Here is a 9,130-nt window from a genome sequence, read left to right as displayed (position 1 = left end):
GAAACACGAACGGCATGGATTGCAGAGAAGCATAAACAAAGTGTCCTTCACCACACGGCAATGAAATGAGCAGAGAAATCACTTCTAATATGTCAAGCCGTTCCCTGTTGGTTTTACTCGCAGCTTTCTTTCATTATCGTGTAGGGAGAGGATGTTATGATGATTATGATTTTGACTGGAAGATAGCCGGTTTCCATTCTTGCCACCGCTGGGAAAATCTTAATGGGGTAGAATAAAAACGTCTCACTTTAATTCAGTAACTGCTTCTATGGTTCCCTTGAGCAATGTATTAACAGTGGTATGCTGTTTGTGAATGAGGCAGCTGTCTACTTGAAGCAAGGCGGCGCACTAGTAGTGAGCTTTGTGGCCACTGATCAAAGGAGTAACACAAAAAGAAAGCTTTAGTGTTAGACTCCGCATTGTGAATTCTCTTTTTTGATTTATTCCCACGATGACTCCACAAGGTTTTACATGGACACAGGCGCCCATCGAAAAACAGAGTGACACGTGTAGTACTCACTTAAGTATCAGTGCATTTTCTTAAAAACATTTTATTTAGACAGATTAGTAAGCATAGGATTTTTAACAAAAAAAAACAAATAGTTGTGACATCCTGTTGTCATGCCAAGCATTGAGGTCCATCACCTTGAGTCCAAGGTTAAAACTGAAATTGAATGTATTTCCGATGGGTATCTCCACGCCCATGTGTTAGCCCACATTCACTAAGATTAAGCCTGCTTATCTACATTCAATGTTTGTTTTCTCATTCCAGCAGAAACGTGTGCACAGTGAACGCCGTGCTCTCGTTCTCTCTTTGCAGTGAAACCTTTTTGACTAACTGTGCATTGCATTAGTAGTTAAGTTTGGACGGAGGAGGAAAACGGTGAACAAAGCTCCTGATGGCTGTGGCTTCAGTCGCCTGCTTCTTGTTCTGTTACAGCCGGTCAAGCGGAATAAGTCGGTCAGCTGTTGATTGAAACTGGGTCGGGTCGGCCTATTGCAGACGGCCCGCTGGAGAGCCAATGTGGGCATTAAGTCAACGCCGGCCTCGTTGACAAACAATAATATTCACCCCAGGATTATCACACTGGGATCCTCCTTGATCAATGTGTTATTTAGATTTCCGGAATGAGACCCTTAGTCGAGGATGGAGAAAGATTACAGTTCATTTACATTTTTAGATTTGAAGCATTTAGCCAAAGCTCTGAAGTAGTTGAATACGCTTCAAAATCCTGAATCAGCTAAATGAAATGCAGCAAGTAGTATTTCCTCATAATATTCTTGGTTGTGCTGTATTTGTAATATATATACATATACATTAAGTGAGTGATCGAGTATTTGATACAGAGAAAGCAACAATGTTTTCGTACAGAATGAACAAATGAGAGAAACAGAGAGGTGACCTTTGGAGGTGTTTGTAAACCGATTCTACAGCTTACCCCTTTCCCGTCTTTATGCTAAGCTAACATGTTGATATCGACCAATTCATATTTACTCTACAAACGGGATTGATATCAACCTTCTTATCTTTTACTCTCACCAACAAAGCCAATGAGCTCATTTGTGTGACTACATTAACATGTATGTTCAAATAATGAAGAAACACCAGACGGACGGGAGACATCTTGGAATGAACATCAAAAGTAATTTTTTTGCAAAATCAAAAGTATTTAATAAAGGAAAAGGTGTGCTAAAAAGAACATCTCAGCTGAGGAGCCGCTGGTCTCCGCAACCAACAGGCCACAGGGCAGTCCATCAACCATCCCCAGACCCTGTCTGTTGTCTTCAACCAGTGAACTCGAGAACAATGGCTGCCTAAAAGTATTTATACCAATCAGTAAAGGTGTGAAAGTCCGTGACCACGCCCCCTGGGAGTGGTCTCCCGGTGAGTTCAATGTAGCTTGGCTTTCGAAGGCCTCTCAGTCAATATCAGTTGTGGTGTTATCCAGTATTACTTGAATGTATTTTGGTAGATTACATTACATTGAATACAATCATAACTGTACATTGGTATTATTCTATTCGATTACAGTTTCAAAGTTACATTGATTTTATAACCTTCTCATTACTATTGAATACATATCTCTAGAATCATGGTTGTTTTTTGGTGTGCACTAAATGCATTATATCTATAGTTAATTTATGAACGTCAATTTTTTTATTAATACCCTACAAACTCTGATTACTGAAGATACAGAGTGTTTTCAGACGTCCTTCTTCATTAGTGTATCCAACCACTGAGGAAAGCCTTCCTTCCTGTGGGACAGTATTCACTGGCTGAAACACATTTGTGATTTTATTGGCTCTGAGTGTGTTATTACCGCAATGTTCGTCTTCTCTATGTTTTCTGTAGAAAGAGCTCGAAGTGCTTGTCACAGCTGAGATGAGTCAGCCCGTCAGACAAAACCAGTATCACCACCAGCGATTTGTCATTATTCCCCAAGTTGTTCGTACGTCTCCGCGGCCGTCCTTCATGGTGTTTCCAGATTGTGAAAGACGTTTAACACATCGGTGATTTCCCTTCTTCGTGAAGCAAAAAAAAAAAAAACGAATGGCTTAGAGTACAAGAGTCACACTGCAAATATATGGCTTCACTTGCTTGATTTGATCAGACGCAAGATTGAATTTCCTCACAGCAGTAAACAAGCTGCGGGGCACAGTTGGAAAAATAAAAACTTGGTCGTTGTGACAAAGCCATCGAGGTGTGTTTATCGGCATTGTTTTCTTTGGCTTGGTTCTGCAATCCAGCAATGATCGCTCCTTCGCCGCGACGCGAAAATCCGTGAGGGGCTGCAGCGGCTGAGCTCAATAATCGCTCTGTTTCATGCAACATGGTACATTTAATAAGGGTGACATAAACCCTAATTGTCGCTGAGGACTCGTTGTTCTCATCATTTTCCTCATGTAGATTTGACCACATCATTTAGCTCTCTGTGAACACACTGTGACATTTTGTACTCCAGCTAATAGTACAAGTGCCCCATACGCAACCAATTATTTCAGTTCCCACGGTCATTTCATTCTCCAAACCAGAAATGAAGAAAGGTTTGGCAAGCTCTGGACCACGCTTGGATATGAATAAATGATTCTAATAGTGCGCACTGACAGTTGGGATATTTTAATGACTTTCCTGTAGCCTTAGGCCAGCTGTCCAAGCTAATTCTACTCATTGTAGGGATTTCCTCATCACACTTTCTCTTTTAAATAAAAAGTGAATGAGACTTGATGAGAGATTGTTATCACCAGGTGTGTTTGTTCATCGTGCTGCAGGCCATTATTAACATGCACGGCATAGCAAATTTGAATCACGCTAGATGCATACGTGTTCATACACATGCCTGTACGACCTTTGTCTGCATTACACATAGACACGTGTTATATCACCAATGCTCAAGATCATATCAATATATATGCTTTTCCGTTTCAAATAACCCTTTGTACTTTTTAACTTGGGGAATTTCCACGCCGTCACCAATAACTAAAGATGCTTATTGGCACAGAAACAGAACTCCGCTAATAGCACAAACTAAAGCATCATGGGTCCTGCCAGTCGCCTGTGTTTGGTCCAGTCCTGCGGCATGTAACCACATGTGATCGCACCCAACACACTCCCAGAATCAAAATTGACAGATGCATTGTACCGTCACTCATATCCACCCATTTTACTTTTCCGGACCCCCCGTCACAGGCCGTGCTGAGTACCTTTAATGGCATGGGTACCGTCTCTGTTGTGTCAATAAGGTTTTAATAGGTTTAAACAATAAATCACACGCCAGCATGCCTGGGGGGGACAACTGTGCCAGAACAAGATAAAGGCTTTAAATGATGTCTCATCAATAAAAATATTCAGTTCGGGGTATTGGTCCCGTTTTCCAGGACACTGACATTCCATTGGATTCAGTCTTTGGTTTTGTGTGACACAAGTCATTTAGTCCTGACCCATGACTATATTTAGATGAGTTGGTTTCCAGTGTGTCGTGGTCTTTAATGTTTGGTGCCAAACAGTCAGTGTTTGGTTGGAGCATTTGTAAAGTGGTCAGCACACACGAGAGAACTAGCTGCTGAACAACTTACTGAAAATATCTATATTTTCTTGTGTTTAGGTTTGTTCAAAATGTGTCTCAGTGTTTCTAAATACATGTGTCTCTGGAGTTCTAGGAACTCTCCTTCCTTCTGTCCTTCTCATTGTCTTTCTCAAAAATTTCCATCCGCGTGTGTTTGTATATGTGCATTGGGAGAAACCGGGGAAGGGCCAGCGTCTGGACAAACCGGGCAGACAGACGGATGAACGTGCCAAAAAATGACCGAGAGGGAGGAAGGCGAAGTTAAAAACAAGGGAGGACAAGAGGACGACAAGGCAGAGAAGAAGTTGGACGTTGGGGAAAGTGGAGAGAGACGGGGCCCCTGACCTGACCACACTGACACACTCGGGTCTCTCTCTCTTCGCCAGCTGTGCATTGTGGTCGACCCGGAGAGGAAACACTCGCACACCCACATATACTTATCTACGCATGCAGGCGATGAGAACATACTTGGCCAGAATGCATGTGTGCGTTTGGATATGACAGCCTATCCATGCATGCTAAAGAGAGTGTGGACGTTACCAACAAATCCTCCCGTCTGTGTTTGTTTTCCCTCCAAGTCCCCGAACCTGTATGCACATCTGTGTGGATATAGGTATATTTACACGAATGCTGGCGCTCATTTCCATCTGTTGTTGTTGCTCGGCAGCCTGAGCGGTCAGGACATTGGCGCGTAGAGCGTACCCCATGTACCACGCCATCATCTCCGCCTCTTGACTGTGCCTCCACATGTGTGTCACGTCTGCCAACCATTAGCGATGTCGAGCACAAACGAAGTCATTAGGAATAAGTGCTCAAAGGTGCCACAGTTACACCGCGCATACTCCCCCCCCCCTCTCCCACACGTCCAACTATCCCTACCCACAATCCTTTGCCGCATTCGCAGGCTGCCGTTCCCACCACTGGAGCCTGACTGTTACCCAACGCGTTACGTCTCTGCAAATAGAAACTGTGCAGCTAACAGGCGATGTGGGCACCCAGTGTTTTCAGAGCGGGCCCCGGCGAGTGCTGACTGGCCCTCGAAGGGGTTATTTTTACTGTGTGTGGAGCCCTGCAGGACTGGCAGACGGAGAGATGGAAATGCAGCATGGTCAAAGAGTCAGGGGAAAGTTCCCTCTTAACACAGCAGTTTGTCATGTATCTGTGTTGTGTTTCTGTGCATCTGTGGTTGTGTGTATGTTTTACTGTAACCAGATGCGGGTGGGATTTTACAGTGTGTGTGTGCGGGGTTTAGACAAGGAAAACTGCCCGTGAATTTGTTTATGCTAGTGTTGTATGCGTGTGTGTTTGACTCCCAAATTCTAGGAAACAGGCTTTGCTCTCCTTGGCAAAGCCAACAGATCCGCTGCAACCTCTGTAACCTCCACCCACCGCAACCATCACCACCACCACCACCCCCACCCTTCCTCGCCCTCCAGGAGAGGAGCCGGGAATCGATACTCCGCAATCCGAGGGAGTGAGCGTGCTAGCATCCGTAAGCTGAGGTTTTCGAGCATGGAACATCAGTCAGAAACGCGCACGTCAGCATCCAAACAATCGCACACAAACACACACACACACACACACACATGCATGCACTCAGGCACACATGTTGATGTGTGCCTGGATGTGGGGACTTCCCACACAGGCTCATCATGACATCTTAGTTCAGCGGGGCCAAGTGCAAAGTGGTGCACAGCGGAGGGGGGAACAGGGTGGAAACACTGCGTCGCTCCAACTGAGGTCAGTTCTGGAGACGAACCCCTTGATGAGCGAGCAAAGTGAAAACCTGAACTATGCTTTAATCCTTGTCCTCACTCTGCCCTCCGGCAGATACGTGCTTCTGCTGGAGTCAAACAAAGGGCGGAGAGGGAAATCAGCACAAATACATTTGCATATGCTCACAATTTACTCTTGGGTGGAGAATGGTTCCAAACAATCGCTGATGCAGTCAAATTATGATAACGTTTTGGGTTCTAAACAGTTGCACATATAAAGAAATCTGCATACTATGCATAGCTTTTATGGACAAACACATCCAGTGCTACGCAAACTCCCAGATACACACACACGTAAAACACACTGAGGCCACAGTAAATTACAGTCGTCCCACCTGGGAGCATTAAGAAGCTGTTAATGAATAGGGTGCTGGAGCAGCAGCCGCAAGTGGAGCAAGGCAGCTGGAGGAGGGAGGTGTGGTGAGGCTGGGAGGATGGGGAAGGGAGGCGGGGGGGAGGGGGGGGGGGTTGGGTAGCATCTGGCCAGCGGATATGTGTGTAGTCATGTAAAAAAAAAGTACGGCTTGCGGTAACATTGCACGTCTTTTGGGGAAGGAGGCGAATCACAAGATGTGTTTTGAAGCCAGTGCTCTGTGTGACTTGTCTGGTGCAGATCGCACTTTGAATGTAGAAAATGCAAATAACAACCCATAATTCAGAATGTTTCTTTGTAAAAATACATCCTGCCAAAGATCAAGCGTGAGTGCTCACATTTTAAACTGAAACATTTAACATAGTATGAAAAAGATCAAAAGTCCAGATAAACTCAGTAACCCGGCACACTGGCCCCCGTGTGAATGGGCTCATGCAGGGAAAGGGCCGCTCAGCTCCAGACTAATGACCACACCTTATCAATGGGAGGTGTCGGAGGAGGTGTGGCAACAGAAGGGCCGGTTATCCTAAGTGACCTTTTAATACCCTCTTCTCTTCACAATACCTCCACTGGCGGGCGTTGAAAGTGGACACATGGGTAATGTACAGAGCAGAAGTGTGCCTGCCTCCAAAGGAGACAAAAGACACCACCTGTATGCTAATGCGCTGCAAGGCTCTCGGAGAGGGCAGATGCAGAAGGATGAAGTATGCTGAGCCCAACATTTTTTTGACCCCTCTTTTTTTTAATAAGTAGGAGGGAAAGAAACAAGAAACATTGGAAGTGGGCCACTTCATGGGGCAGTAAAATGTATTTTCTCCTTCTTTAAGGTTGCAAAAGAGGGAGATAATAAGAGCAGTGTGGATGAGCGACGATAGGATGGTGCTGAGGAGAGAAGAAAGGGCATCGGCAGTAAAATTCATTTCCAATCTTTGTGTTAAGTAATGAGAAAGTGGGAGAGTGTGCCACTTCAGATGGGAGGCAAGACGGGGGTGGCTGCAGAGTGAGGGGACAGATAGGACCAAAGGCTGTAAAATTCATTTTCCCTTCTTTAAGTAATGGGAGAGCAGAAGTCGCTGAGGGTGACTGCTGCGTCTTTGTCAACAAGCAGAGGGAGGGAAATGGGGTAATAAAATTCATTTCCGTATTTTCTTAAGAAAGAGAGAGGTCTGGCGGATGGAGTGTGCCGTGGCAGAGGGGCGGCTGTTCATATGGAAAAAAGGAAGGGACGTCAGGGCTGTAAAAGTCACTTGTTCTCTCAAATAATAAGGCAGAGTGGCAGCATGTGCCAGTCTGAATGGAGGGTGGAGTAATTGCTATTAGGTAGATTTTGTTTTTATGGCACACATGGCAGCAGAGACAATCCCCCCCCCCCTCGGACCACATGTGCCTACTCTTTGCTCATTCATAAACAGACTTATGTAAACACATCTTCGGCATGCATACAAGGCAATGCATTTGTGTCAGTAGTATTTACCGCTATCTCTGTACTCCTCCAGACATCCGAGCGCATTATTTTCTTTCTTCACACTATCATATTCCTGCCGAAAATCCCAGAGCCATCTATTTACCACACTGTGTCTCAGTGTGTATACACCCAGACCTCTTCACTGCATCTTTTTTCACACCATCTCTTGCTATAGTTTCAACTGCAAAGCCCCAAAACAGCTTTGAATACATAACCCACATGATTTTTTCTTTCTCTGCAAAAACAACTCGCAAAAGTTCCACTAAAACTACTTCCATCCCATCCGCCAGCAGGCGTCATCTGCAATGCTGGAGCGAAGCCCCATGAGCTAACGCGTATGTTAACTTATCCTGTCGTTAGCGACGGTGCCACCGCGACGGTCAGGAGGGCGCCATGTGTCTCCGTCTCCCCCAATGCTCCCCACGGCCTCTCAGGGCATTTGATTTGGACATGTTTCAGGGGTCAATGATTAAACCTGGACGGCTTCGGGAGTCCTTGGGAGTGACAGCGCGAGAGGGCATGCTCTTGAAAACGTGGTTCTGTGGGTTCAGGTGCATCCCAAAAGCATGGTAACCGACTCAGTACAGTTCAGCTCCCCGTCCGTTCCCTCTGGAGAAAGGCGATCAGGTGGGCCCTGTGAGTGCGCTACGTGGCGCCGCCTCCGCTAGTCTTTGCGTGTACTGCAATGATGTCATAGTGCTTTGGTGCAGTTGTGGTGAATCGGCATGCAGGACGTCCACGCAGAGCCTCGTGTGCGATGGCAGGCTTGTTGTGTTGTTGTTTCAACGGAGGGCAGCCATGGTAAACAGAGCCTCTGGGTGGTCCCCTTTCTGCCTGGACACACTGTAAAGACGAGCTTGTCCTTTTCAACACAACCTGCGCTGCTGCTGCTGCTCTCCTCTCTGCTCGGCGGCCTTGTTTGTGGCTGCCGCCGTCTATGGAGCGGCCCTCATACATATTGAAGGGGATTTTGAGGAATCCACCAGTGTGCGTCTTTTTTTATGGTCATCCAGCAACACTCCTCTCCCCTATTTACATTGGAGTGTCAATCTCTCTCCTTCTTTTTCTCTATCTGGGTCTGTCTGTATTTTTCTTTTCTTTTTTAGAAGTGCTTTCACATTCTTCTATTCAATTTCAGTTTTTCTCACTCACGTCCACCTGCCCACTTCGACACAAGCCCCCACCCTCACTTTCTCACACCACTTAGCTCCAAATCTCTCTCTGCCTACATTTTTTTCCTGCTTTTGTTTTGTAGATCTTCTCCCTACCTTAACCAAGTATCCGTTTCATCGGTTTTCCTTTAATGTCTCACCAAATCTCTTTACTTCCTAAACTATATATTTTCTGCATCGTTCTCATCACTCAGTTATTTTTCTTTGACCGTCTTTAGCTTCAAATTTCCTGTGGTAAATACTGTAATAATCTATTTCTGATGATCATACTCCTCCCTGCT

The sequence above is a fragment of the Pungitius pungitius genome, chromosome 17, assembly GCF_949316345.1.
Source record: "Pungitius pungitius chromosome 17, fPunPun2.1, whole genome shotgun sequence".
NCBI lineage: Eukaryota > Metazoa > Chordata > Actinopteri > Perciformes > Gasterosteidae > Pungitius > Pungitius pungitius.
This window is presented reverse-complemented; position numbering follows the sequence as displayed.